The sequence below is a fragment of the Musa acuminata genome, chromosome BXJ2-9, assembly GCF_036884655.1.
Source record: "Musa acuminata AAA Group cultivar baxijiao chromosome BXJ2-9, Cavendish_Baxijiao_AAA, whole genome shotgun sequence".
Taxonomy (NCBI): domain Eukaryota; kingdom Viridiplantae; phylum Streptophyta; class Magnoliopsida; order Zingiberales; family Musaceae; genus Musa; species Musa acuminata.
This window is the reverse complement of record NC_088346.1, coordinates 49,964,232-49,988,741: the sequence shown is the minus strand read 5'-3', so window position 1 is coordinate 49,988,741 and position 24,510 is coordinate 49,964,232. Positions and strand designations below refer to the sequence as shown.

At 43.5% G+C, this 24,510-nt stretch overlaps 1 long non-coding RNA gene across 2 annotated transcripts; it reads left to right on the top strand.

The window, feature by feature from the left end:
* Positions 1-21,058: 21,058 nt before the first annotated feature.
* Positions 21,059-22,779, top strand: LOC135623883 (uncharacterized). Of its 2 annotated transcripts, none has more exons than XR_010491546.1 (3): positions 21,059-21,183; positions 21,644-22,383; positions 22,485-22,779. It is a non-coding gene; the product is annotated as an uncharacterized LOC135623883 (long non-coding RNA). The 2 variants fall into 2 exon arrangements; XR_010491547.1 differs by lacking the exon at positions 21,059-21,183 and having other exon boundaries at positions 21,519-21,933; positions 22,033-22,383; positions 22,485-22,773.
* Positions 22,780-24,510: the final 1,731 nt, after the last annotated feature.

Here is a 24,510-nt window from a genome sequence, read left to right as displayed (position 1 = left end):
TTATGAAAGTAACACTGATCTTGTGCTCTTTTCTTGTATCATATATATTGTGTGCAATTGTTTGTCGCATTGTATTGACCACGACTCTTGTAATTCTTGGATTTGTTAGAATTAGATACCATGGTGGGATGGCAAAGGTGCCTACGTTCTGTTCTTCGCCAGGTCAATACCATGATGGAGCGCAATGGCCGTTCATCTGCCATTGGGTATGACGCTTGCACTAAGCTCTATTCACCAGGTAACCTTCTAAAAATTTATGACAGACACTTTTCTTGAATGTGCCATCTCTGTTAGTGTGAATATGCGTCACCAAGGCAATATTTCTAATCATATGCTTTTGTACCTCCTAAATAATTTTGGTTTTTTGCATCCTATCCAATGGCTGAAGAATGTATATGTCCCTACAAATGATTTTGATGCTTACTTTTTCATGCGTAACAAACTCTTAGTCCTGAAATGCATATTATTGACAAATGCACCATAACCTACTTGATACAAAATTCGCTTTTTGCATTAGTATTAACCGGTGCATTTGTTTGTCTACAGACGTTAAATATGTAGCATCAGATTGGTATATTGTCTGACCTGAAGAATTATGAATTCTTTTTTATTTTTTGCATGACAGCCATTTCTAGTGTGACTTATTCTGTTATTCCTGAAGCTGAGCTGATCGAGAGGCAAATTTGTGTTATTCCTGAAGTTGAACCCTAGCGAAGCGAAGCAAAGCAAAGCAAGCCCGACTGCTGCCGGCGAGTTACTGAGAGCCGGTCGTCGCTCGCTGCCTCTCTCCCAATTCTCAAGCCTTGGCTGTCGTCGCCTGCCGCCGCCAGGAGGTTCTCTCTCGCTCTTTTCTTTTACTTGATGCTCTATCGGAGCGTTCATTCATATCCTGAGAAGCAGTGAGATCGGTGTGTAATAATTAGCACTTTGAACCCTCATGAGTAGTAGTTCTGTGAATCACCCGACACGGCATTTCGTTGTCTTGATTTCTTTTTATTTGTCCTTCTTCTTGCCTTGGTGGTGATTCAGGGCGGGCAAAGGGGGGTTGGGTTGTTGATCTTGGTTTCGATGATCGATGTATTGTCCTGGTGGCCAAATATTATTTAACCATATGAGTAACTACTGATACTAGCGCATCGAATTAACAATACGTTTGGATTTGGTTTTGGCTGGAAATAGTCCTTGCAGAACGAGTTGTAGTTCCGACCGGAGTTACTGGCGTCGGGGTAACTTCAGTTCATGCATTTATCGGTCACATTCTATGTTTTGTTTATTGAACTGGATTGCTCCAGCGGCTATACCAGTTGGTAATTTTTGAAATGCCTCGATTTTGACTTCTCTTTCGTCTTTCGTTCTTAATCTTTATTCTGGTACAAGTTTCATGCCTGCATTGACCGTAACCCCCCGCATGGATGGCATCGTATGAATTGACATATAATTATGTGGTTCGTGGTTTTGAAACCGAATAAATGTTAGACATGTAACATTTCTGTACAAAAGCTGCTAAATTGTCATTCGGTATGAAGAATGCAAAAGAAGTTGCTGGTGAAGAATGAAAAAAGACCAAAAAGAAAAAAAGACCAGATGTTGGTGTTTCCCTAATTAAAGTGACATCTGGATTTCACCAGGAAATTGCCATCTCCAACTGACATTTATTTATTTAATTTTTTCGTGTAATGTGATTTTGAAGTTGACTATTACCATGAGCACACACATCGCCATTGGTTGTGTATTCAGAATTTGTGATAGTAGCTAGTCACTGTAGTTTCCTTGTTTCATGCATGATCTTTATAGAGCAATTTTAAAATTAACATTATGAAAGTAACACTGATCTTGTGCTCTTTTCTTGTATCATATATATTGTGTGCAATTGTTTGTCGCATTGTATTGACCACGACTCTTGTAATTCTTGGATTTATTAGAATTAGATACCATGGTGGGATGGCAAAGGTGCCTACGTTCTGTTCTTCGCCAGGTCAATACCATGATGGAGCGCAATGGCCGTTCATCTGCCATTGGGTATGACGCTTGCACTAAGCTCTATTCACCAGGTAACCTTCTAAAAATTTATGACAGACACTTTTCTTGAATGTGCCATCTCTGTTAGTGTGAATATGCATCACCAAGGCAATATTTCTAATCATATGCTTTTGTACCTCCTAAATAATTTTGGTTTTTTGCATCCTATCCAATGGCTGAAGAATGTATATGTCCCTACAAATGATTTTGATGCTTACTTTTTCATGCGTAACAAACTCTTAGTCCTGAAATGCATATTATTGACAAATGCACCATAACCTACTTGATACAAAATTCGCTTTTTGCATTAGTATTAACCGGTGCATTTGTTTGTCTACAGATGTGAAATATGTAGCATCAGATTGGTATATTGTCTGACCTGAAGAATTATGAATTCTTTTTTATTTTTTGCATGACAGCCATTTCTAGTGTGACTTATTCTGTTATTCCTGAAGCTGAGCTGATCGAGAGGCAAATTTGTGTTATTCCTGAAGTTGAACCCTAGCGAAGCGAAGCAAAGCAAAGCAAGCCCGACTGCTGCCGGCGAGTTACTGAGAACCGGTCGTCGCTCGCTGCCTCTCTCCCAATTCTCAAGCCTTGGCAGTCGTCGCCGGCCGCCGCCAAGAGGTTCTCTCTCGCTCTTTTCTTTTACTTGATGCTCTATCGGAGCGTTCATTCATATCCTGAGAAGCAGTGAGATCGGTGTTTAATAATTAGCACTTTGAACCCTCATGAGTAGCAGTTCTGTGAATCACCCGACACGGCATTTCGTTGTCTTGATTTCTTTTTATTTGTCCTTCTTCTTGCCTTGGTGGTGATTCAGGGCGGGCAAAGGGGGGTTGGGTTGTTGATCTTGGTTTCGATGATCGATGTATTGTCCTGGTGGCCAAATATTATTTAACCATATGAGTAACTACTGATACTAGCGCATCGAATTAACAATACGTTTGGATTTGGTTTTGGCTGGAAATAGTCCTTGAAGAACGAGTTGTAGTTCCGACCGGAGTTACTGGCGTCGGGGTAACTTCAGTTCATGCATTTATCGGTCACATTCTATGTTTTGTTTATTGAACTGGATTGCTCCAGCGGCTATACCAGTTGGTAATTTTTGAAATGCCTCGATTTTGACTTCTCTTTCGTCTTTCGTTCTTAATCTTTATTCTGGTACAAGTTTCATGCCTGCATTGACCGTAACCCCCCGCATGGATGGCATCGTATGAATTGACAGATAATTATGTGGTTCGTGGTTTTGAAACCGAATAAATGTTAGACATGTAACATTTCTGTACAAAAGCTGCTAAATTGTCATTCGGTATGAAGAATGAAAAAGAAGTTGCTGGTGAAGAATGAAAAAAGACCAAAAAGAAAAAAAGACCAGATGTTGGTGTTTCCCTAATTAAAGTGACATCTGGATTTCCTCAGGAAATTGCCATCTCCAACTGACATTTATTTATTTAATTTTTTCGTGTAATGTGATTTTGAAGTTTACTATTACCATGAGCACACACATCGCCATTGGTTGTGTATTCAGAATTTGTGATAGTAGCTAGTCACAGTAGTTTCCTTGTTTCATGCATGATCTTTATAGAGCAATTTTAAAATTAACATTATGAAAGTAACACTGATCTTGTGCTCTTTTCTTGTATCATATATATTGTGTGCAATTGTTTGTCGCATTCTATTGACCACAACTCTTGTAATTCTTGGATATGTTAGAATTAGATACCTTGGTGGGATGGCAAAGGTGCCTACGTTCTGTTCTTCGCCAGGTCAATACCATGATGGAGCTCAATGGCCGTTCATCTGCCATTGGTTATGACGCTTGCACTAAGCTCTATTCACCAGGTAACCTTCTAAAAATTTATGACAGACTTTTCTTGAATGTGCCATCTCTGTTAGTGCGAATATGCGTCACCAAGGCAATATTTCTAATCATATGCTTTAGTACCTCCTAAATAATTTTTGTTTTTTGCATCCTATCCAATGGCTGAAGAATGTATATGTCCCTACAAATGATTTTGATGCTTACTTTTTCATGCGTAACAAACTCTTAGTCCTGAAATGCATATTATTGACAAATGCACCATAAGCTACTTGATACAAAATTCGCTTTTTGCATTAGTATTAACCGGTGCATTTGTTTGTCTACAGATGTGAAATATGTAGCATCAGATTGGTATATTGTCTGACCTGAAGAATTATGAATTCTTTTTTATTTTTTGCATGACAGCCATTTCTAGTGTGACTTATTCTGTTATTCCTGAAGCTGAGCTGATCGAGAGGCAAATTTGTGTTATTCCTGAAGTTGAACCCTAGCGAAGCGAAGCAAAGCAAAGCAAGCCCGACTGCTGCCGGCGAGTTACTGAGAACCGGTCGTCGCTCGCTGCCTCTCTCCCAATTCTCAAGCCTTGGCAGTCGTCGCCGGCCGCCGCCAAGAGGTTCTCTCTCGCTCTTTTCTTTTACTTGATGCTCTATCGGAGCGTTCATTCATATCCTGAGAAGCAGTGAGATCGGTGTTTAATAATTAGCACTTTGAACCCTCATGAGTAGCAGTTCTGTGAATCACCCGACACGGCATTTCGTTGTCTTGATTTCTTTTTATTTGTCCTTCTTCTTGCCTTGGTGGTGATTCAGGGCGGGCAAAGGGGGGTTGGGTTGTTGATCTTGGTTTCGATGATCGATGTATTGTCCTGGTGGCCAAATATTATTTAACCATATGAGTAACTACTGATACTAGCGCATCGAATTAACAATACGTTTGGATTTGGTTTTGGCTGGAAATAGTCCTTGAAGAACGAGTTGTAGTTCCGACCGGAGTTACTGGCGTCGGGGTAACTTCAGTTCATGCATTTATCGGTCACATTCTATGTTTTGTTTATTGAACTGGATTGCTCCAGCGGCTATACCAGTTGGTAATTTTTGAAATGCCTCGATTTTGACTTCTCTTTCGTCTTTCGTTCTTAATCTTTATTCTGGTACAAGTTTCATGCCTGCATTGACCGTAACCCCCCGCATGGATGACATCGTATGAATTGACAGATAATTATGTGGTTCGTGGTTTTGAAACCGAATAAATGTTAGACATGTAACATTTCTGTACAAAAGCTGCTAAATTGTCGTTCGGTATGAAGAATGCAAAAGAAGTTGCTGGTGAAGAATGAAAAAAGACCAAAAAGAAAAAAAAGACCAGATGTTGGTGTTTCCCTAATGAAAGTGACATCTGGATTTCACCAGGAAATTGCCATCTCCAACTGACATTTATTTATTTAATTTTTTCGTGTAATGTGATTTTGAAGTTGACTATTACCATGAGCACACACATCGCCATTGGTTGTGTATTCAGAATTTGTGATAGTAGCTAGTCACTGTAGTTTCCTTGTTTCATGCATGATCTTTATAGAGCAATTTTAAAATTAACATTATGAAAGTAACACTGATCTTGTGCTCTTTTCTTGTATCATATATATTGTGTACAATTGTTTGTCGTATTGTATTGACCACGACTCTTGTAATTCTTGGATTTATTAGAATTAGATACCATGGTTGGATGGCAAAGGTGCCTACGTTCTGTTCTTCGCCAGGTCAATACCATGATGGAGCGCAATGGCCGTTCATCTGCCATTGGGTATGACGCTTGCACTAAGCTCTATTCACCAGGTAACCTTCTAAAAATTTATGACAGACACTTTTCTTGAATGTGCCATCTCTGTTAGTGTGAATATGCGTCACCAAGGCAATATTTCTAATCATATGCTTTTGTACCTCCTAAATAATTTTGGTTTTTTGCATCCTATCCAATGGCTGAAGAATGTATATGTCCCTACAAATGATTTTGATGCTTACTTTTTCATGCGTAACAAACTCTTAGTCCTGAAATGCATATTATTGACAAATGCACCATAACCTACTTGATACAAAATTCGCTTTTTGCATTAGTATTAACCGGTGCATTTGTTTGTATACAGATGTGAAATATGTAGCATCAGATTGGTATATTGTCTTACCTGAAAAATTATGAATTCTTTTTTATTTTTTGCATGACAGCCATTTCTAGTGTGACTTATTCTGTTATTCCTGAAGCTGAGCTGATCGAGAGGCAAATTTGTGTTATTCCTGAAGTTGAACCCTAGCGAAGCGAAGCAAAGCAAAGCAAGCCCGACTGCTGCCGGCGAGTTACTGAGAGCCGGTCGTCGCTCGCTGCCTCTCTCCCAATTCTCAAGCCTTGGCTGTCGTCGCCGGCCGCCGCCAAGAGGTTCTCTCTCGCTATTTTCTTTAACTTGATGCTCTATCGGAGCGTTCATTCATATCCTGAGAAGCAGTGAGATCGGTGTCTAATAATTAGCACTTTGAACCCTCATGAGTAGCAGTTCTGTGAATCAGCCGACACGGCATTTCGTTGTCTTGATTTCTTTTTATTTGTCCTTCTTCTTGCCTTGGTGGTGATTCAGGGCGGGCAAAGGGGGGTTGGGTAGTTGATCTTGGTTTCGATGATCGATGTATTGTCCTGGTGGCCAAATATTATTTAACCATATGAGTAACTACTGATACTAGCGCATCGAATTAACAATACGTTTGGATTTGGTTTTGGCTGGAAATAGTCCTTGAAGAACGAGTTGTAGTTCCGACCGGAGTTACTGGCGTCGGGGTAACATCAGTTCATGCATTTATCGGTCACATTCTATGTTTTGTTTATTGAATTGGATTGCTCCAGCGGCTATACCAGTTGGTAATTTTTGAAATGCCTCGATTTTGACTTCTCTTTCGTCTTTCGTTCTTAATCTTTTTTCTGGTACAAGTTTCATGCCTGCATTGACAGTAACCCCCCGCATGGATGGCATCGTATGAATTGACAGATAATTATGTGGTTCGTGGTTTTGAAACCGAATAAATGTTAGACATGTAACATTTCTGCACAAAAGCTGCTAAATTGTCGTTCGGTATGAAGAATGCAAAAGAAGTTGCTGGTGAAGAATGAAAAAAGACCAAAAAGAAAAAAAGACCAGATGTTGGTGTTTCCCTAATTAAAGTGACATCTGGATTTCACCAGGAAATTGCCATCTCCAACTGACATTTATTTATTTAATTTTTTCGTGTAATGTGATTTTGAAGTTTACTATTACCATGAGCACACACATCGCCATTGGTTGTGTATTCAGAATTTGTGATAGTAGCTAGTCACAGTAGTTTCCTTGTTTCATGCATGATCTTTATAGGGCAATTTTAAAATTAACATTATGAAAGTAACACTGATCTTGTGCTCTTTTCTTGTATCATATATATTGTGTGCAATTGTTTGTCGCATTGTATTGACCCCGACTCTTGTAATTCTTGGATTTGTTAGAATTAGATACCATGGTGGGATGGCAAAGGTGCCTACGTTCTGTTCTTCGCCAGGTCAATACCTTGATGGAGCGCAATGGCCGTTCATCTGCCATTGGGTATGACGCTTGCACTAAGCTCTATTCACCAGGTAACCTTCTAAAAATTTATGACAGACACTTTTCTTGAATGTGCCATCTCTGTTAGTGTGAATATGCGTCACCAAGGCAATATTTCTAATCATATGCTTTTGTACCTCCTAAATAATTTTGGTTTTTTGCATCCTATCCAATGGCTGAAGAATGTATATGTCCCTACAAATGATTTTGATGCTTACTTTTTCATGCGTAACAAACTCTTAGTCCTGAAATGCATATTATTGACAAATGCACCATAACCTACTTGATACAAAATTCGCTTTTTGCATTAGTATTAACCGGTGCATTTGTTTGTCTACAGATGTGAAATATGTAGCATCAGATTGGTATATTGTCTGACCTGAAGAATTATGAATTCTTTTTTATTTTTTGCATGACAGCCATTTCTAGTGTGACTTATTCTGTTATTCCTGAAGCTGAGCTGATCGAGAGGCAAATTTGTGTTATTCCTGAAGTTGAACCCTAGCGAAGCGAAGCAAAGCAAAGCAAGCCCGACTGCTGCCGGCGAGTTTCTGAGAGCTGGTCGTCGCTCGCTGCCTCTCTCCCAATTCTCAAGACTTGGCTGTCGTCGCCTGCCGCCGCCAGGAGGTTCTCTCTCGCTCTTTTCTTTTACTTGATGCTCTATCGGAGCGTTCATTCATATCCTGAGAAGCAGTGAGATCGGTGTTTAATAATTAGCACTTTGAACCCTCATGAGTAGTAGTTCTGTGAATCACCCGACACGGCATTTCGTTGTCTTGATTTCTTTTTATTTGTCCTTCTTCTTGCCTTGGTGGTGATTCAGGGCGGGCAAAGGGGGGTTGGGTTGTTGATCTTGGTTTCGATGATCGATGTATTGTCCTGGTGGCCAAATATTATTTAACCATATGAGTAACTACTGATACTAGCGCATCGAATTAACAATACGATTGGATTTGGTTTTGGCTGGAAATAGTCCTTGCAGAACGAGTTGTAGTTCCGACCGGAGTTACTGGCGTCGGGGTAACTTCAGTTCATGCATTTATCGGTCACATTCTATGTTTTGTTTATTGAACTGGATTGCTCCAGCGGCTATACCAGTTGGTAATTTTTGAAATGCCTCGATTTTGACTTCTCTTTCGTCTTTCGTTCTTAATCTTTATTCTGGTACAAGTTTCATGCCTGCATTGACCGTAACCCCCCGCATGGATGGCATCGTATGAATTGACAGATAATTATGTGGTTCGTGGTTTTGAAACCGAATAAATGTTAGACATGTAACATTTCTGTACAAAAGCTGCTAAATTGTCATTCGGTATGAAGAATGAAAAAGAAGTTGCTGGTGAAGAATGAAAAAAGACCAAAAAGAAAAAAAGACCAGATGTTGGTGTTTCCCTAATTAAAGTGACATCTGGATTTCACCAGGAAATTATCATCTCCAACTGACATTTATTTATTTAATTTTTTCGTGTAATGTGATTTTGAAGTTGACTATTACCATGAGCACACACATCGCCATTGGTTGTGTATTCAGAATTTGTGATAGTAGCTAGTCACAGTAGTTTCCCTGTTTCATGCATGATCTTTATAGAGCAATTTTAAAATTAACATTATGAAAGTAACACTGATCTTGTGCTCTTTTCTTGTATCATATATATTGTGTGCAATTGTTTGTCGCATTGTATTGACCACGACTCTTGTAATTCTTGGATTTGTTAGAATTAGATACCATGGTGGGATGGCAAAGGTGCCTACGTTCTGTTCTTCGCCAGGTCAATACCATGATGGAGCGCAATGGCCGTTCATCTGCCATTGGGTATGACGCTTGCACTAAGCTCTATTCACCAGGTAACCTTCTAAAAATTTATGACAGACACTTTTCCTGAATGTGCCATCTCTGTTAGTGTGAATATGCGTCACCAAGGCAATATTTCTAATCATATGCTTTTGTACCTCCTAAATAATTTTGGTTTTTTGCATCCTATCCAATGGCTGAAGAATGTATATGTCCCTACAAATGATTTTGATGCTTACTTTTTCATGCGTAACAAACTCTTAGTCCTGAAATGCATATTATTGACAAATGCACCATAACCTACTTGATACAAAATTCGCTTTTTGCATTAGTATTAACCGGTGCATTTGTTTGTCTGCAGATGTTAAATATGTAGCATCAGATTGGTATATTGTCTGACCTGAAGAATTATGAATTCTTTTTTATTTTTTGCATGACAGCCATTTCTAGTGTGACTTATTCTGTTATTCCTGAAGCTGAGCTGATCGAGAGGCAAATTTGTGTTATTCCTGAAGTTGAACCCTAGCGAAGCGAAGCAAAGCAAAGCAAGCCCGACTGCTGCCGGCGAGTTACTGAGAGCCGGTCGTCGCTCGCTGCCTCTCTCCCAATTCTCAAGCCTTGGCTGTCGTCGCCTGCCGCCGCCAGGAGGTTCTCTCTCGCTCTTTTCTTTTACTTGATGCTCTATCGGAGCGTTCATTCATATCCTGAGAAGCAGTGAGATCGGTGTGTAATAATTAGCACTTTGAACCCTCATGAGTAGTAGTTCTGTGAATCACCCGACACGGCATTTCGTTGTCTTGATTTCTTTTTATTTGTCCTTCTTCTTGCCTTGGTGGTGATTCAGGGCGGGCAAAGGGGGGTTGGGTTGTTGATCTTGGTTTCGATGATCGATGTATTGTCCTGGTGGCCAAATATTATTTAACCATATGAGTAACTACTGATACTAGCGCATCGAATTAACAATACGTTTGGATTTGGTTTTGGCTGGAAATAGTCCTTGCAGAACGAGTTGTAGTTCCGACCGGAGTTACTGGCGTCGGGGTAACTTCAGTTCATGCATTTATCGGTCACATTCTATGTTTTGTTTATTGAACTGGATTGCTCCAGCGGCTATACCAGTTGGTAATTTTTGAAATGCCTCGATTTTGACTTCTCTTTCGTCTTTCGTTCTTAATCTTTATTCTGGTACAAGTTTCATGCCTGCATTGACCGTAACCCCCCGCATGGATGGCATCGTATGAATTGACAGATAATTATGTGGTTCGTGGTTTTGAAACCGAATAAATGTTAGACATGTAACATTTCTGCACAAAAGCTGCTAAATTGTCGTTCGGTATGAAGAATGCAAAAGAAGTTGCTGGTGAAGAATGAAAAAAGACCAAAAAGAAAAAAAGACCAGATGTTGGTGTTTCCCTAATTAAAGTGACATCTGGATTTCATCAGGAAATTGCCATCTCCAACTGACATTTATTTATTTAATTTTTTCGTGTAATGTGATTTTGAAGTTTACTATTACCATGAGCACACACATCGCCATTGGTTGTGTATTCAGAATTTGTGATAGTAGCTAGTCACAGTAGTTTCCTTGTTTCATGCATGATCTTTATAGGGCAATTTTAAAATTAACATTATGAAAGTAACACTGATCTTGTGCTCTTTTCTTGTATCATATATATTGTGTGCAATTGTTTGTCGCATTGTATTGACCACGACTCTTGTAATTCTTGGATTTGTTAGAATTAGATACCATGGTGGGATGGCAAAGGTGCCTACGTTCTGTTCTTCGCCAGGTCAATACCTTGATGGAGCGCAATGGCCGTTCATCTGCCATTGGGTATGACGCTTGCACTAAGCTCTATTCACCAGGTAACCTTCTAAAAATTTATGACAGACACTTTTCTTGAATGTGCCATCTCTGGTAGTGTGAATATGCGTCACCAAGGCAATATTTCTAATCATATGCTTTTGTACCTCCTAAATAATTTTGGTTTTTTGCATCCTATCCAATGGCTGAAGAATGTATATGTCCCTACAAATGATTTTGATGCTTACTTTTTCATGCGTAACAAACTCTTAGTCCTGAAATGCATATTATTGACAAATGCACCATAACCTACTTGATACAAAATTCGCTTTTTGCATTAGTATTAACCGGTGCATTTGTTTGTCTACAGATGTGAAATATGTAGCATCAGATTGGTATATTGTCTGACCTGAAGAATTATGAATTCTTTTTTATTTTTTGCATGACAGCCATTTCTAGTGTGACTTATTCTGTTATTCCTGAAGCTGAGCTGATCGAGAGGCAAATTTGTGTTATTCCTGAAGTTGAACCCTAGCGAAGCGAAGCAAAGCAAAGCAAGCCCGACTGCTGCCGGCGAGTTACTGAGAGCCGGTCGTCGCTCGCTGCCTCTCTCCCAATTCTCAAGCCTTGGCTGTCGTCGCCGGCCTGTCACGACCTTAGCTGGAATTGCCTAAGGCGTGAGGCACCCTTGCGGCCAAAGACTCGAAGCTAGCGTGCGTTGCCAAAATCGCGGGTCACCCGTGCGGCAAAGACGCGAACTTAGCTTGCGTTGCCTAAGTCGCGCTTCGCCCTTGCGATCTTGCTCCGCAAGGATCAGCCACTTTGTAACCTCTCGCAGGTCCCGAAGGACCTGTAAAAGAGAAAGAAAGTTAGATCGAAAGAACGAGCAACGGACAAGTCCCGAAGTCTCGCGAAAAGGGAAGCTTTACAAGCAATTCGTCGAACACCTTGTGTGCACAAGAGAAAAGAGGGAGAGGGGGGAAAAGCAAGGCTTTCAAGGATGAACGAACAGCTGCAAGCCCACAAACAGCCGCTCACCTGGTCCCGGACGCAACACCAAGTTCCCGTAAAGGTCACGTGCGAACTTGCGAAAGAGTGTTCAACGCCCGGTATATAACCGAAGCCCCATCCAGCCCGGTGCCACCTGGGGGGTTCCAGGGGTCTGAAATGGCTGACATTTTGCTTCGACGAGACAGTTCGCCGCGCGAGCCCGTGGCACGCGAAAACGGGGCTGATTTGGGCTGTTTTGGGGCTGTTTTGCTCGGTTCGGTGAGCGGTCGAATTGCAGCGCTGCAGCTTGTTCGAACTTACATATTTACAAGCAAAATGACCCAAAACCAAAAGAAAACCTGCTGTCAAGCAGCTGTACAAGCGGGTGTGAGCGACGAACGGATCGTTGAACGAAGTTGTTGCGGGTGCGCGACGACCGTTCGTGACATTCTCCCCCACTTAAACTGTCGACGCCCTCGTCGACGCTTGTTGGTAGTTGTTGATGACTTCTTCTTCATGTCGCAGGGCGTCTTCAGGCTCCCAACTGGCTTCAGTTCGGGGAAGCTTTCGCCACTTCACCAAGTACTCTGTCTGCTCCGTTCCGTTGGGTAGCTGTATCTTGCGATCCGCCAGAATGGTTTCCACTCGCTTCTCGTAGGAGGCTGTGATGGGAGGTAGCCGAGTTGGAACACTTCGAGAAGCATCTTGCGGGTCCGAATGGTAGGCCTTCAGGTTGCTGGCGTGAAGAACGTTGTGAATTTTGAACCACGCCGGCAGCTGTAGCCTGTAAGAAACATTGCCTACCCTGCTGATAATTGGGAAGGGCCCTTCATACTTACGCACCAATCCTTTGTGAACTCTGTTCCTGAAGAATTGGAGGGATGCCGGTTGGAGCTTTACCAACACCAAATCGCCAACTTTGAACTCTTGCGGTCGCCTTCCCAAGTCAGCCCACTTCTTCATCTTCTTTGCCGCCTTCTCCAAGTAAGCCCGCGCAATATCTGCATTTCGATGCCACTCCTTTGCGAAATGATAGGCTGAAGGACTACTTCCAGTATACCCAATTGCCATGGTGTGCGGAGTCGACGGTTGTTGTCCTGTGATAATTTCGAAGGGGCTCTTGTTGGATGCAGAGCTCCGCTGCAAGTTGTAGGAGAATTGGGCGATGTCCAACAGCTTCACCCAATCTCGTTGATTGGCACTCACGTAGTGCCGGAGATACTGCTCTAAGAGCGAATTTATTCTTTCAGTCTGACCATCCGTCTGGGGGTGGAGGCTTGTAGAGAAGTATAACTTTGACCCCAACAATTTGAATAGCTCGGTCCAGAATCGTCCCAGGAACCGAGCATCCCGATCACTAATGATATTGTGTGGGACTCCCCAATACTTCACTACACCCTTCATCATCAGTCTAGCCGCCTCTTCAGCTGAACAATGTAGGGGGGCAGCAATGAAAGTTGCATACTTTGAAAACCGATCGACCACCACGAGTATCGATCCAAGTCCCCCTACAGGTGGCAAACTTGATATGAAGTCTAAGGAAATGCTCTCCCATGGCCTTTCTGGTACGGGCAACGGCTCCAAAAGTCCCACCGGCTTCCGCTGCTCCACCTTGTCTTGTTGGCAAGTAAGGCATGTTCGAACATACTCCTCCACATCAATCCCCATTTTTGGCCAGTAGAAGGCCCTCTCCACGAGAGCCAACGTTCTGTGAATGCCGGGGTGTCCAGCCCAAAGGGAATCGTGACACTCTTTCAAGAGTTCACGCCTTAGATTGTCCACTCGGGGAACATAAACCCTATTCCCTTTTGTGTAAACAAGTCCCTCCTGGACCCAAAATCATCGTGCCTTGCCTTCTTTGATGAGCTGCATCAGGATAACTGCCTGGGGATCACTATACAGTCCATCTCTGATTCGGGAAAGGAAGGTGGAGTGTAACTGACTTGCTTGGCCTCTGCCCTCCAGTTGTGCAGCATTCATGCATTCCACTTTCCGACTCAGTGCATCGGCCACGACATTCGCCTTCCCGGGCTTGTATTCCATTGCCATGTCGAATTCGGCCAGGAAGTCCTGCCACCGTGCCTGCTTTGGTGAGAGTTTCTTCTGAGTTTGGAAATAGCTCAGGGCGATGTTGTCTGTCCTCAGCACAAATCGCGACCCAAGGAGGTAGTGTCGCCAAACTCGTAGGCAGTGGATCACCGCTGTCATCTCCTTCTCATGCACTGGATACCGCCTCTCGGTCTCGTTGAGTTTGCGGCTCTCGTAGGCCACCGGATGACCTTCTTGCATGAGTACACCACCAATAGCAAAGTCCGAAGCATCTGTATGGACTTCAAAGGGCTCTCCATAGTTTGGCAATTTGAGCACTGGTTCTTCTAGAACAGCAGCTTTCAGGTCTTGGAATGCTATCTCACATTTGTCCGACCACTTCCAAGGCTGCTCCTTCTTCAGCAACTCCGTCAGTGGGGTTGCCCGCTTCGAATACCTGGCAATGAAGCGTCGATAGTAGTTGACGAAACCAAGGAAGGATCTCAACTCTGGCACCTTCTTTGGAGTTCGCCATTCCGCAACTGCTTGCACCTTCGACTTGTCCATCCGAATGGAGCCATCACCGATTCGATGCCCCAAGAATAGGATCTCAGTTTGAGCAAAGTAGCATTTCTCCCTTTTTACGAACAACGTGTTCTCCCTGAGAACCTTGAAAATTGTCCGAAGGTGTTTGACATGCTCCTCGAGCGTTTGGCTGTAGACGACGATATCGTCCAAGTAGACGACCACAAACTTATCCAAATACTCCTTGAATAGCTGGTTCATGAGAGTACAGAATGTGGCCGGAGCGTTGGTTAAGCCGAAAGGCATCACCAAGAACTCAAACGCTCCATATCTGGTCACGCAAGTTGTCTTTGCTTCGTCGCCTTCAGCAATGCGCACCTGCCAATATCCCGACCGAAGGTCGAGTTTCGAGAAATACTTCGCCTTGCCCAATTGATCGAACAAGTCCGCAATGAGCGGGATGGGATACTTGTTCTTCACTGTTACTTTGTTGAGGGCTCTGTAGTCGACGCATAATCGGAGACTCCCATCTTGTTTCTTCTGGAAGAGAACTGGAGCTCCGAAAGGTGCTTTTGAGCTGCGGATGAGACCACCGCTTAGCAGTTCACCTAACTGCTTTCTGAGTTCTGCCAACTCTGGTGGGGGCATGCGGTAGGGTGGTCTCGCTGGAGGCTTCACTCCTGGCTCCAGCTCGATACTGTGATCCACGCCTCTGCGTGGTGGAAGAGTCTTCGGCAACTCGGGTGGCATAACGTCTTTGAACTCCTTCAGGACGTTCGCCACCACGGCAGGTTCTTGAATGGCTTCTTCGTTGAGTGGCTCTAGCTTCATAGCAGCCACGAATGTCAGTTCGCCCTTTCGCACCCCTTTCTTCAATTGTAACGCCGAAATATGTTGGGGCTCCTTGGTTCCTCTCCGAGAGACGGGAACCACGCAGGGGTCATCGCCTCCCATCATACATAGGGAGTTCAAGAACGGCATCGGCACCAACTTCGCCGCGTGCATAAATTCCATTCCAAGAATCACTTGGAAGTCGTCCAGTGGCACGGCCATCATGTTGGTGTTTCCGCTCCAAGTCCCGATTTTGATAGGAACACCCTTCGCCAACCCAGAGATTCGCCTGGCCTCCGAGTTCACCGCTTTCATTCGGCTTGGGCTCTTCTCCAAGATCAACCCAAGTCGTTGTGCTTCACGATCGGCTATGAAGTTGTGGGTAGCGCCCGTGTCCACCATTGCACGGGTCATTTGGCCATTCAGCTTGATGTCTACGTACATCAACTCACCACTTCCTGCTTTCTGTTGCTTTGACTTGTTGTTCTCCCCCACTTGACCCCGCATAGCGTTCAACAAACGCATTGCTCCCATTCGGGGTCCTTGCGACTCTTCATCGTCGCTGCTGGATTCTGAACTGCTTGAGCTAAGGGCCACAGCTTTGCCCTTGTCCGAACGGGGAGGGTGGATGGATGCCGTCAACGCATTGAGTGCCTGTTTTTGTGGGCACTCCCTTACCATGTGCGGTCCTCCGCACAAGAAGCATCCTCCCGGTTTTGAGGCCTTGCCTTTCGGGTTCGGCCCTTTGTGGGAGCTCTTCTTCTTTTGTTCACCCCCGAGCTCCTTCCCTCGAGAATGTTTTTGAGGGCGATTGCTTGAAGATTGTTTCCTTCTCGCTGGGTCTTCAGAGGAAACGAAGTCGGTGAGCCTTTCTGCAGCTGCAATTGCCCCGACCACGTCGGTAACATTCCTTCGATTCAGCTCTTGCTGAGCCCATGGTTTCAAACCATCAAGGAAACTGAACAACTTGTCCTTCTCGGACATGTCCTGTATGTCCAGCATCAGTGCAGAAAACTGCTTTACATAGTCTCGGATGGTGGTACTTTGGCGGAGTTGTCTCAACTTCCTTCTTGCGACGAACTCTGTGTTCTCCGGTAGGAACTGAGTTCTCAACTCCCGCTTCAAGTCTTCCCATGTGTCGACTCGACACCGACCTTGTTGGATTTCCTCCCAACGAGTTCGCCACCAAAGTTTCGCATCTCCGTTCAGATACATTGTTGCTATTGAAACTTTGGTATCTTCAGAATCGGGTCTCGTAGCTCGGAAGTATTGTTCCATGTCGAACAGAAAGTTCTCGAGCTCCTTGGCATCTCTGGCCCCTCCGTATCCATGGGGCTCAGGTGCCCTCAAGTTTTGTGGCGGTGCAACGCGGGTGTTGCCTCCTCCCGCATTTAGCGTTCTTGTGAGCATAGCCACCTTCGCCGTGAGTTCCGCCACAACATCTTGTAAGTGCTGCACGGAGTCCTTGGTGTCATCGGACAGTCGGTCAACTAGGGTCTCGACCTTGTCGATCCTGGACTCCGCTTCCTCTTGCGAGCTCTCTACCCCAACAAGTCTTTGTTGGCCACGGTAGAGTTCCTCCATGCTCGCTTCCAGAACATCCAGGCGGGTTTCCGCCGTCGTGAGTCTCTCCTTATGACTCTTTTTCCTAGTTAGCGCACCAGATTGCGCTTCCTCCGCTCGCGGAGAGTTGCCAACTTCTCGCTCATCCTGTTTGCTGCCGCGATCCTCATGAGCGGCTCCAACAGCATGAGAGCGAGTGTGCACATGCAGCCCACCTGCGGCTGCTTGGGGCAAGGGTCCGGCCTGCCCCGTCTTGCTTGATTCGCCACGATGCTTTGCCATGGCGAAGTTGCGAAGTTCGTTCGCTGTTCGATCGAAGAGCTTGCCCGCTCTGATACCACAATGTCACGACCTTAGCTGGAATTGCCTAAGGCGTGAGGCACCCTTGCGGCCAAAGACTCGAAGCTAGCGTGCGTTGCCAAAATCGCGGGTCACCCGTGCGGCAAAGACGCGAACTTAGCTTGCGTTGCCTAAGTCGCGCTTCGCCCTTGCGATCTTGCTCCGCAAGGATCAGCCACTTTGTAACCTCTCGCAGGTCCCGAAGGACCTGTAAAAGAGAAAGAAAGTTAGATCGAAAGAACGAGCAACGGACAAGTCCCGAAGTCTCGCGAAAAGGGAAGCTTTACAAGCAATTCGTCGAACACCTTGTGTGCACAAGAGAAAAGAGGGAGAGGGGGGAAAAGCAAGGCTTTCAAGGATGAACGAACAGCTGCAAGCCCACAAACAGCCGCTCACCTGGTCCCGGACGCAACACCAAGTTCCCGTAAAGGTCACGTGCGAACTTGCGAAAGAGTGTTCAACGCCCGGTATATAACCGAAGCCCCATCCAGCCCGGTGCCACCTGGGGGGGTTCCAGGGGTCTGAAATGGCTGACATTTTGCTTCGACGAGACAGTTCGCCGCGCGAGCCCGTGGCACGCGAAAAAGGGGCTGATTTGGGCTGTTTTGGGGCTGTTTTGGGGCTGTTTTGCTCGGTTCGGTGAGCGGTCGCATTGCAGCGCTGCAGCTTGTTCGAACTTACATATTTACAAGCAAAATGACCCAAAACCAAAAGAAAACCTGCTGTCAAGCAGCTGTACAAGCGGGTGTGAGCGACGAACGGATCGTTGAACGAAGTTGTTGCGGGTGCGCGACGACCGTTCGTGACAGGCCGCCGCCAAGAGGTTCTCTCTCGCTATTTTCTTTTACTTGATGCTCTATCGGAGCGTTCATTCATATCCTGAGAAGCAGTGAGATCGGTGTCTAATAATTAGCACTTTGAACCCTCATGAGTAGCAGTTCTGTGAATCACCCGACACGGCATTTCGTTGTCCTGAATTCTTTTTATTTGTCCTTCTTCTTGCCTTGGTGGTGATTCAGGGCGGGCAAAGGGGGGTTGGGTTGTTGATCTTGGTTTCGATGATCGATGTATTGTCCTGGTGGCCAAATATTATTTAACCATATGAGTAAGTACTGATACTAGCGCATCGAATTAACAATACGTTTGGATTTGGTTTTGGCTGGAAATAGTCCTTGAAGAACGAGTTGTAGTTCCGACCGGAGTTACTGGCGTCGGGGTAACATCAGTTCATGCATTTATCGGTCACATTCTATGTTTTGTTTATTGAACTGGATTGCTCCAGCGGCTATACCAGTTGGTAATTTTTGAAATGCCTCGATTTTGACTTCTCTTTCGTCTTTCGTTCTTAATCTTTATTCTGGTACAAGTTTCATGCCTGCATTGACAGTAACCCCCCGCATGGATGGCATCGTATGAATTGACAGATAATTATGTGGTTCGTGGTTTTGAAACCGAATAAATGTTAGACATGTAACATTTCTGTACAAAAGCTGCTAAATTGTCATTCGGTATGAAGAATGAAAAAGAAGTTGCTGGTGAAGAATGAAAAAAGACCAAAAAGAAAAAAAGACCAGATGTTGGTGTTTCCCTAATTAAAGTGACATCTGGATTTCACCAGGAAATTGCCATCTCCAACTGACATTTATTTATTTAATTTTTTCGTGTAATGTGATTTTGAAGTTTACTATTACCATGAGCACACACATCGCCATTGGTTGTGTATTCAGAATTTGTGATAGTAGCTAGTCACAGTAGTTTCCTTGTTTCATGCATGATCTTTATAGAGCAATTTTAAAATTAACATTATGAAAGTAACACTGATCTTGTGCTCTTTTCTTGTATCATATATATTGTGTGCAATTGTTTGTCGCATTGTATTGACCACGACTCTTGTAATTCTTGGATTTGTTAGAATTAGATACCATGGTGGGATGGCAAAGGTGCCTACGTTCTGTTCTTCGCCAGGTCAATACCATGATGGAGCGCAATGGCCGTTCATCTGCCATTGGGTATGACGCTTGCACTAAGCTCTATTCACCAGGTAACCTTCTAAAAATTTATGACAGACACTTTTCTTGAATGTGCCATCTCTGTTAGTGTGAATATGCGTCACCAAGGCAATATTTCTAATCATATGCTTTTGTACCTCCTAAATAATTTTGGTTTTTTGCATCCTATCCAATGGCTGAAGAATGTATATGTCCCTACAAATGATTTTGATGCTTACTTTTTCATGCGTAACAAACTCTTAGTCCTGAAATGCATATTATTGACAAATGCACCATAACCTACTTGATACAAAATTCGCTTTTTGCATTAGTATTAACCGGTGCATTTGTTTGTCTACAGATGTGAAATATGTAGCATCAGATTGGTATATTGTCTGACCTGAAGAATTAAGAATTCTTTTTTATTTTTTGCATGACAGCCATTTCTAGTGTGACTTATTCTGTTATTCCTGAAGCTGAGCTGATCGAGAGGCAAATTTGCGTTATTCCTGAAGTTGAACCCTAGCGAAGCGAACCAAAGCAAAGCAAGCCCGACTACTGCCGGCGAGTTACTGAGAGCCGGTCGTCGCTCGCTGCCTCTCTCCCAATTCTCAAGCCTTGGCTGTCGTCGCCGGCCGCCGCCAAGAGGTTCTCTCTCGCTCTTTTCTTTTACTTGATGCTCTATCGGAGCGTTCATTCATATCCTGAGAAGCAGTGAGATCGGTGTCTAATAATTAGCACTTTGAACCCTCATGAGTAGCAGTTCTGTGAATCACCCGACACGGCATTTCGTTGTCTTGATTTCTTTTTATTTGTCCTTCTTCTTGCCTTGGTGGTGATTCAGGGCGGGCAAAGGGGGGTTGGGTTGTTGATCTTGGTTTCGATGATCGATGTATTGTCCTGGTGGCCAAATATTATTTAACCATATGAGTAAGTACTGATACTAGCGCATCGAATTAACAATACGTTTGGATTTGGTTTTGGCTGGAAATAGTCCTTGCAGAACGAGTTGTAGTTCCGACCGGAGTTACTGGCGTCGGGGTAACTTCAGTTCATGCATTTATCGGTCACATTCTATGTTTTGTTTATTGAACTGGATTGCTCCAGCGGCTATACCAGTTGGTAATTTTTGAAATGCCTCGATTTTGACTTCTCTTTCGTCTTTCGTTCTTAATCTTTATTCTGGTACAAGTTTCAAGCCTGCATTGACCGTAACCCCTCGCATGGATGGCATCGTATGAATTGACAGATAATTATGTGGTTCGTGGTTTTGAAACCGAATAAATGTTAGACATGTAACATTTCTGTACAAAAGCTGCTAAATTGTCATTCGGTATGAAGAATGAAAAAGAAGTTGCTGGTGAAGAATGAAAAAAGACCAAAAAGAAAAAAAGACCAGATGTTGGTGTTTCCCTAATTAAAGTGACATCTGGATTTCCTCAGGAAATTGCCATCTCCAACTGACATTTATTTATTTAATTTTTTCGTGTAATGTGATTTTGAAGTTTACTATTACCATGAGCACACACATCGCCATTGGTTGTGTATTCAGAATTTGTGATAGTAGCTAGTCACAGTAGTTTCCTTGTTTCATGCATGATCTTTATAGAGCAATTTTAAAATTAACATTATGAAAGTAACACTGATCTTGTGCTCTTTTCTTGTATCATATATATTGTATGCAATTGTTTGTCGCATTGTATTGACCACGACTCTTGTAATTCTTGGATTTGTTAGAATTAGATACCTTGGTGGGATGGCAAAGGTGCCTACGTTCTGTTCTTCGCCAGGTCAATACCATGATGGAGCGCAATGGCCGTTCATCTGCCATTGGTTATGACGCTTGCACTAAGCTCTATTCACCAGGTAACCTTCTAAAAATTTATGACAGACTTTTCTTGAATGTGCCATCTCTGTTAGTGCGAATATGCGTCACCAAGGCAATATTTCTAATCATATGCTTTAGTACCTCCTAAATAATTTTTGTTTTTTGCATCCTATCCAATGGCTGAAGAATGTATATGTCCCTACAAATGATTTTGATGCTTACTTTTTCATGCGTAACAAACTCTTAGTCCTGAAATGCATATTATTGACAAATGCACCATAAGCTACTTGATACAAAATTCGCTTTTTGCATTAGTATTAACCGGTGCATTTGTTTGTCTACAGATGTGAAATATGTAGCATCAGATTGGTATATTGTCTGACCTGAAGAATTATGAATTCTTTTTTATATTTTGCATGACAGCCATTTCTAGTGTGACTTATTCTGTTATTCCTGAAGCTGAGCTGATCGAGAGGCAAATTTGTGTTATTCCTACAGTGTCTTAACGGACGATTTAGACCGTTATCGTGTGGTGCCGGGCGGCACCGGTGGAACACTGTAGCATGACTGCTACAGTGTCTTAACGGACGATTTCGACCGTTATCGTGTGGTGCCGGGCGGTACCGAATGGTGCATGGCGGTACCGGTCGAACACTGTAGCATTCTAGCCATCCCCGTCGTGGTAGTTCAGAAAGGTCATAGCGTCATCAAGAACACGTTCTTCTCAGCTTGCAGTTGGCCTCTCAACCGAATGGTGTCGCACCATGCAGCATGCGGCGACACGAGAGGTGATGGAAATACTCGTGACCCTGCAAATAAACCGATTATAAATATCCTCTCCCACTTCTTCACTCCCCTTCATCACTCTCGCTCCGTTCCTTGTGCAGAACACTAGCCCATGGCCACCTCCCTTTACATTGTCCTCTCTTTCTCTGTTTGGGTGCTCCTTCTCTTGCACAACTCACCAGCCCCACTTGGCTTGGGCCAGCAGCGAGCAGGTGAACCATGGATGAGTGCTCATCACTACAGCCCCGTGAGCCACTGCAGAATCGATAAGCTAAGCGCCCTTGAGCTCACCCGACGTGTGCCCTCGGAAGCTGGGTACACGGAGTACTGTAACCAGTTTACTGAACAGCTCCAGTGTGTGGGTGTGGCTGCATGTCGTCGTACCATCCAACCGAGAGGCCTTCTCTTGCCATCCATTTCCAGCCCACCACGTCTCGTCTATATTGTGCAAGGCTCGTTCACGCATATACATCGTGCTCTTTTGAATATGATGATTTAATTTCATGTCATATATATTGTCTTAAAGCTCGACGATGGTCTATGATGGATGCAGGAAGGGGAATCATTGGAACAGTGTTCCTTGGTTGCCTAGAGACGTTCCCATCCTTCCAGCAACCCAAACAAATATGGGAGCAGGAGACAGGCAAAGAATGTCAGAGGTTCCGATACGAGCACCAGATGATCCACTGCCATGAGGGAGACATCATCGCATTGCCCGCTAGAGTTACTTATTGGAGCTACAACAATGCCGAGGACTCGGCAACTGTTGTTGCGATTACCGTCACCGTCTTCGACACGAGCAGCAACGATATATATATATATATATATATATATATATATATATATATATATATATATATATATATATATATATATATATATATATATATATATATATATATATATATATATATATATAAAGGCTCGGAACTAAGATAAGGTTACTCATGTTGTGTGCTTCGAATGAAAAGAGCGTGAAAATATTTGTGTTTGAAGTTGGGAATTAATCGTGTTTGAAGTTGGGAATTAATCGGTGCATACAGCATGAATGGTTTGTGTACAAAAGGTTACCGACCTCCGTTGGAAGGAAGGCAACGGCGTCCACACTACCTTCTTGGGCTTGAAACGGGTCATCCATGTTTGGTTCTACCAAGAGCATTTCATGGCAATGATGCGACTGAGATCGATTCCAGTAGACGTCAGCTACGAATGTTAATTTTCACGTATGAGCCGGTTCGGATGTCGAGCCGACCGGATTTGAGATCGGACTCACGTCTCCACTCGGTAAAATCTGACGCCACTAGAAGCCACGAATGATTAACATAAAATAAACAGTCGCCCAGTATTTCCATGACCCCGAAGTTGAACCCTAGCGAAGCGAAGCAAAGCAAAGCAAGCCCGACTGCTGCCGGCGAGTTACTGAGAGCCGGTCGTCGCTCGCTGCCTCTCTCCCAATTCTCAAGCCTTGGCTGTCGTCGCCGGCCGCCGCCAAGAGGTTCTCTCTCGCTCTTTTCTTTTACTTGATGCTCTATCGGAGCGTTCATTCATATCCTGAGAAGCAGTGAGATCGGTGTTTAATAATTAGCACTTTGAACCCTCATGAGTAGCAGTTCTGTGAATCACCCGACACGGCATTTCGTTGTCTTGATTTCTTTTTATTTGTCCTTCTTCTTGCCTTGGTGGTGATTCAGGGCGGGCAAAGGGGGGTTGGGTTGTTGATCTTGGTTTCGATGATCGATGTATTGTCCTGGTGGCCAAATATTATTTAACCATATGAGTAACTACTGATACTAGCGCATCGAATTAACAATACGTTTGGATTTGGTTTTGGCTGGAAATAGTCCTTGAAGAACGAGTTGTAGTTCCGACCGGAGTTACTGGCGTCGGGGTAACTTCAGTTCATGCATTTATCGGTCACATTCTATGTTTTGTTTATTGAACTGGATTGCTCCAGCGGCTATACCAGTTGGTAATTTTTGAAATGCCTCGATTTTGACTTCTCTTTCGTCTTTCGTTCTTAATCTTTATTCTGGTACAAGTTTCATGCCTGCATTGACCGTAACCCCCCGCATGGATGGCATCGTATGAATTGACAGATAATTATGTGGTTCGTGGTTTTGAAACCGAATAAATGTTAGACATGTAACATTTCTGTACAAAAGCTGCTAAATTGTCATTCGGTATGAAGAATGAAAAAGAAGTTGCTGGTGAAGAATGAAAAAAGACCAAAAAGAAAAAAAGACCAGATGTTGGTGTTTCCCTAATTAAAGTGACATCTGGATTTCCTCAGGAAATTGCCATCTCCAACTGACATTTATTTATTTAATTTTTTCGTGTAATGTGATTTTGAAGTTTACTATTACCATGAGCACACACATCGCCATTGGTTGTGTATTCAGAATTTGTGATAGTAGCTAGTCACAGTAGTTTCCTTGTTTCATGCATGATCTTTATAGAGCAATTTTAAAATTAACATTATGAAAGTAACACTGATCTTGTGCTCTTTTCTTGTATCATATATATTGTGTGCAATTGTTTGTCGCATTCTATTGACCACAACTCTTGTAATTCTTGGATTT